Source organism: Cibotium barometz, chromosome 63 (genome assembly GCF_041138505.1).
Source record: "Cibotium barometz isolate CiBa-2024 chromosome 63, ASM4113850v1, whole genome shotgun sequence".
NCBI classification, from domain to species: Eukaryota; Viridiplantae; Streptophyta; class Polypodiopsida; order Cyatheales; family Cibotiaceae; genus Cibotium; species Cibotium barometz.
In genome coordinates this window covers 31,856,760-31,863,008 of record NC_141108.1, presented here as the reverse complement: position 1 = coordinate 31,863,008, position 6,249 = coordinate 31,856,760, and positions in this window count along the sequence as shown.

The window sequence follows — 6,249 nt, the reverse complement described above, 5'->3', positions numbered from 1 at the left end:
TGCCCTTGGATGTCCTAGGGCCATTCATACTGTGCATGAGAAGAATGGCACTGTGGCCATTCTTGGCATCCTAGGGGCATTCCCAAATCTGAAATTTGAATTTCAAACTAGAATTTTCCTGCTGAATGTCCAAATCAAATTTGAAATTTGAATTTCAAATTAAATTATAATCTTCGCGCCTTCCTCTTTCGTGCATAATGTTTTCCCCCTCTCCCCATATCAATTTTGAAATTTGGTTTTGAAACCACCCTCATCCGTAATTTTCCCAACCATCTACGTCCAACGCTTCTACGCTACGTGTTCGCTTAATCGACATTTGGAGCGCTACCGTCTCTACACTCGAATCGCATCCACATTAGGTATGCCCCTTGTATTCTCGTGTTATTAGAGTCTTTTAAGTCGATTAAGTAAATTTCTCGTATTATTAGAGCCGTTTAAGTTGATTAGGTAATTTAATTAATATTACTATTAAGATTAATAAATTAATCTTAATTAATATAGATTCAATTAATTATGTTTGAATGCATATTTAGACACAATAAATTGAATTAATTTTAATTATGAGTCCTACTTAAATGTTTAAATATAATTAAACTTGCTTAATTAAAAAACGTAGAGAGAGAGAGAGAGAGAGACAACACATACATAGAGAGAGAAAAAAGCCCTTACCTCCTCCTCCTCCTTCAGGTTCTTGGTGCACCAGAGAGAGAGAGTCCCTATGTGTGTGAGAGAGAGCACTATTAGGTGAGAGTGAGAGGTTCTTGAAAAGGACTCGGTTCCTCTGTCGCGCTGACCTCCCCTCGGACTCCAATGCCTTGGACACTTCGCTTTCTTTCGCCCTCTCTAGCCTCTTGGTGGCGCTTGCACAACAGGGAATAGGAACCAGCAAACCAGTAGTAGTTGCCTTCGCTTTTGTGTAAACCAGCACCAGTATGCGTAGACAGCACACAAAACCTTTGCTTATTTGCAAACAAAACCAATCTGCATAAACAGCTTGGTAGAGTGCGACAAGAAATAGGATCAAGTAGGGTCGCTCGCTTGTTTGCTTTCTTTCACCCTTGATAGTCGCCTTCGCTAATGCGTAAACCAGCAAAGCATCAAACGTGCAAACCTAAAAGCAGCTTATGTGCATTCGCTTAGGGCACAAAATTAGGTTTTTTTTCATCCATAGTATTATCTCAATTGAGGTATGGATGACACATATAAAATCTTCATACCTTAATCGAGGTATTTTTAATAGTCTACATTTTATTACATAGCTCGATCGAGGTAGAAAACGGTGGACATTTGTAACTTTTGGATGGTTGAGATTTGATATTCATACCTCATTTGAGGTCTAGATGGTTGAGATTTAAAAAAAATTTATTTATTTTGTGGACCTCAGTCGAGGTACATATGATATTGTGCATACACATACATGTATAGATCCACATGCATGGACCTCGATCGAGGTCTTGTGTGGCATCAGTGTGGCACTTGTGTGTGGACATTGATCGAGGTCCTACATGGCAAATGACTTGACATTAGGTGAGCTTGGTGTGGATGTCCGGAGGGTTGGACATTGATCGAGGTATCCAAGCTAAGGCTCGTTAGATAGGTGGATACTCAATTGAGATATGATGCCCATAATTTTTTACGAAAGTTTCTTGTCCCATCTTTGGGTTGATGGGATGGGTCTGAGAACCCTTATCTTGTAATCATCCAATTTGAGAAGTGATAGTGGGAGTGAGTATTCTTCCAACACCCTTGATTCTTACACAGTCTATCCAGACCCATTCTAAGATCAGCTTTGGTGAGGAGGAAGCTAAACCCCCACTTGCATGAGAAGAAAACGCACTTCATATCCCCATCAAAGGGGATACGACACTTTTTACGATTCAATTTTGGGGCGTGTATAACATCACTTCAACTATCCACTAAGGTCCTTGTAACCTTGTAGTGAAGATTATTAGAAATGGCTTTGAGAAAGAAGTTTTGTTGGCAATGTGTTGTATCTCGAAGTTTTGAGTACTGGACTGCTTTAATCATAGGGTATGTTAAACATGAATGGAGTCAAAAGAACTGAGATAGTGTGAAAAAAGGAAACCTCCGTAAATGCTATCATTTTTGTTTGCATTTTGAAAGTGTGGTTGCAAAGGAGCCATAGAGAGAAGAGAAAACTTGTAGCTGCCAGCAAAGAAGCAAACAAGTAGTCTCATGGAGGTAAACAAATGCATGAGGTTATAATGGCCTTCCACACAAATGTGTGAGGTTATAATGGCCTTCCACACAATAGTGATGCGATAGCCTTGCCACTAGAAGTACTTTCCTCAATTTTATGCAACGTAAGGCAACTTTGATTGGCATAGTCACATTAAAAGTCTTTATGTGTGCATCATGACTCTAGCTTTCATCACCCAAAAAGTGTTTCCTAGACGGGCATTTGCTTAAGTGTGTACCCTCCCCCCTCCTCATCAACACTATATGACACGGGCCTTTATGAAAGCGGCATGGGATCGACAGGTATGAAGTCCTAGCATGAAGCTCTATCAAACGAGAGTTGTCAGATCGTTTGCATGTGTGAGAGTTTTAAAAACAAGGCCAAGTTTACTATTTTGGTAAACCATGCCTAATGGAGGCTGCTTGTTTACACATTGTTAAGCATGTGATATCTCGCATCGTCGGGCATACAATGGTTCGTGCATAAACTTGTTTTGAATGGATGGTTAAAAATGGGTCCAAGTTTACTATTTTAATAAACCAAGCCTAATGCAAGCCGCTTTTTTACACGTGTTAGGTTGCGCATATGCGATCAGTTGCATCATCACGCATGCGAATCATGTAAGGCATACATGGTTTGTATGTAAACCATGGTTTGAATGTAAACCCTCTCACACACACACTTTACTTCTTGTCCTGGAAGATGCTCTAGAACAAGGCGAGTCATGATTATCTTCCTTGTTGTAGTGTTTTTTTTAGTAGGCTAAGATGATAAGACTTTGTTGTGCACTTCATTTTACATTTGGCATCGCTATTGGGGATTTGATGGAATAGTCTTCTAAGTAAGGTTAATGCTCTCATTGATGCCCCTTACATTATCCTCTCTTTGAAGTATGTAATGAAGTGGTTTGAATGGGTTTTGGGATGTGCATGGGCTTCTCTACTCCTTTGAATGGGTTTTGGGATGTGCATGGGCCATACAAGAAAAGAATGGACCTAGGGCCATTCTTGGATGCCCAAGAGCATGCAAGAAAGCTGGTGCCACCAAGGCCATGCTAGAATGGCCCCATATCCATTCTTGCATGTAGAAGAGCATCAAGAGTGGCCCTAGGGCCATTCTTGGATGCCCCATGGCCATTTCCAACGTGAGCTATGTGCCTTGGGGTCATGCGAGAATGGCCCTAGGGCCATTCTTTAATGCCCTTGGGCCAATCTTGCATTCTCTTTGAGGCCTTTAAGGCAAAATAGTGGCCTTATTTGCCATTCTTTAATGCCCTTGGGCCAATCTTGCATTCTCTTTGAGGCCTTTAAGGCAAAATAGTGGCCTTATTTGCCCTTAAAAAATGGCCCTAGGGCCATTCTTACACCGGTTGTGCATGAAAAGAATGGCACTGGGGCCATTCTTGCACCTGTTATACATGAAAAGGATGGCCCGGTGGGTGGCACCAAGGCCATGCTAGAATGGCCCTAGGCCATTGTTGCATGCACAAGAGCATCAAGATTTGCCATGACGCCATTCTTGGATGCCCAATAGCATGCAAGAAAGTTGGTGCCACCAAGACCATGCTAGAATGGCCCCATATCCATTCTTGCATGTAGAAGAGCATCAAGAATGGCCTTAGGGCCATTCTTGGATGTCCCATGGCCATTTCCAACATGACCTATGTGCCTTGGGGGGTCACGTAAGAAATAGCCCTGGGGCCATTCTTTGATGCCCTAGGGTCAATCTTACATGCTCTTTGAGACCTTTAAAGCAAAATAATGGCCTTATTTGCCATGAAAGAATGGCCCTAGGGCCATTCTTGCACCGATTGTGCATGAAAAGAATAGCACTGGGGCCATTCTTGCACCTATTGATTAGGTAAAGGATGGCCCTATGGCTATTCTTGTTTGCCCAAGAGCATGCAAGAAGGTTGGGTGGCACCAAGGCCATGCTAGAATGGCACTAGGGCCACTGTTGCATGCACAAGAGCATCAAGATTGGCCCTAGGGCCATTCTATCATGCCCAAGAGCATGCAAGAAAAGAATGGCCCTATGGCCATTCTTGGATGCCCAAGAGCATGCAAGAAAATTAGGTTGGAGATTTGCACGATCTACTCTTGACTCTATGATGTTATCATTGATATAGGTATGGATACTCGACCTGGAGACAAGGTCTTTATGATGCTAGCAAGTGAATGTGTTGGAGTTGGTTGCATCTCTAGAACAAATCCAAAGATGTTTTGCAGTGGCTCTAAGATCGATCAAGGGAATGTGTCTGTGTTTGTAGAGAAATGTGTGAAGGATGTAGACCTTCCCCTTCCAACTATGGATGCAAGAGATCTAAGAGGTGTAGTTTGGACTTGTGTCCGTTGGCCTAAAGTTATATTAATGCCTTTTAGAGATTCTCCAAATTTTGGAGAGCAAATGGAAAATGCAGATGGATAAGTCGGGGTCCTATGGAACCTCCAATTGTGGATGCTATATCAATGACATCTTTAGAGTCTGACATCAGAACTCGAGAGTCTTGGAAGAGCAAAAATTTCCTTTTATGGGATGAGAGCAACACCCAGATGATGTACAAGGGTTTGATATTGTATGTGCTTCCAGAAAACTGTGTCAACTTTGAACAACTTGGTGAGCATTGCGTAGGTGTGGCTGTTGATAGGGCGCAAGAGGGTACATTAAGTGGAAATGGTTATAAGGTGGAAATGGTTATAAGGTGGACAGCATCAACTTAGTTAAGTGGAAATGGTTATAAGGTGGACAGCATCAACTTAGTTAAGTGGAAATGGTTATAAGGTGGACAACATCAACTTAGTTAAGTGGCCTATCAAGCAAATTACAATGTTAGACAATACTCCATTACAACGCTATGTAGCCTTTGAAGACATGCAGGGTGATGGCAAGCAGAACCTTGTTGAGTATCCAATGGTAGCTCAGGAGGTCCCAACCTCAAAAAAGAGAACCTATACTTTCATAAAAAGAACTCCAAAAGAGAGAGAACCACCAACTTCGAGTTTCTATTTGTCAATAGAATCAGTGCAAAGGGTTTCTAAGTGTAGTTTGTGTAGTTCATTGAAAGCTAGAATGGGAGCCAAGCCAAGTCTACATGAAAGAGCAAAGATCAAGGAGGAAATAAAAGTTCACATGAGTCAACAACAGAGTTCTAGAAACATGTACTATGCATGGCGTGCATTTTTCAGAATTACAACCACAGAAAGATGTGTGCATCATCCATGATAAGATGGATCAAAAGAAGACGGCCATTCCTAGACTACGAACGGTACCAAAGGACATAGATTCAGCATGGCAGCTACTACAGGTGGCATTGATTGGTATGATCACTCATGGACATGGGGAGGGGCATTACGATCACTTTATGCTAAATGGGTTATGGCCATCGGATCCTAATCTCACAATTGGATCAATTGCATTGTGTTTTGCATAACCTAGAGCAGATGGATAAGCAACCCCTTGGTGTGTTATCTAATGTGTTTATATTTGACGTCAAATGGTTCAAGGAAGTATATGGAAAAACTTACACACATTTATTATTGACCATGGCTTTTAAAATTTATGTGGGCCCGCTAATAAATTACCATGTCAATTTACAATGGATTTTATATTGAAAGCACATAAAAATAGATATTTTCAATAGCCAAAATGCTACAAACATGTCAATGTAGAGCCCATAAATGTGCCAAATAATAGTGATGGAGGTATTCCATTGTGGAAGAAAGATAGTAAAGGTAAGCCAATGTTACCACCAGGTAATCCAGCTTTGTTGTCAATGGCAAAGCATGTAAAGGGGCATGAGGATGTGATATCAGGTATAAAGTCTTATATTAGATTTTGGGAAAAACTTGGAAACGGTTCTTTTGTTCCAAGATATTATAGACCTGTGTGATAGATTACTGGAATAATGTAATCCAAGAGCTTGATAAACCAATTATAGCATCGAAGGCTAGATTGTACACACATTTTTGGCCAAAGTCTCAAGGCTCTCAACAATGGGACATGGATGCTTCCTTTGATCCTGAAAGGTTCTTAGGTTACGAGGAGTACAA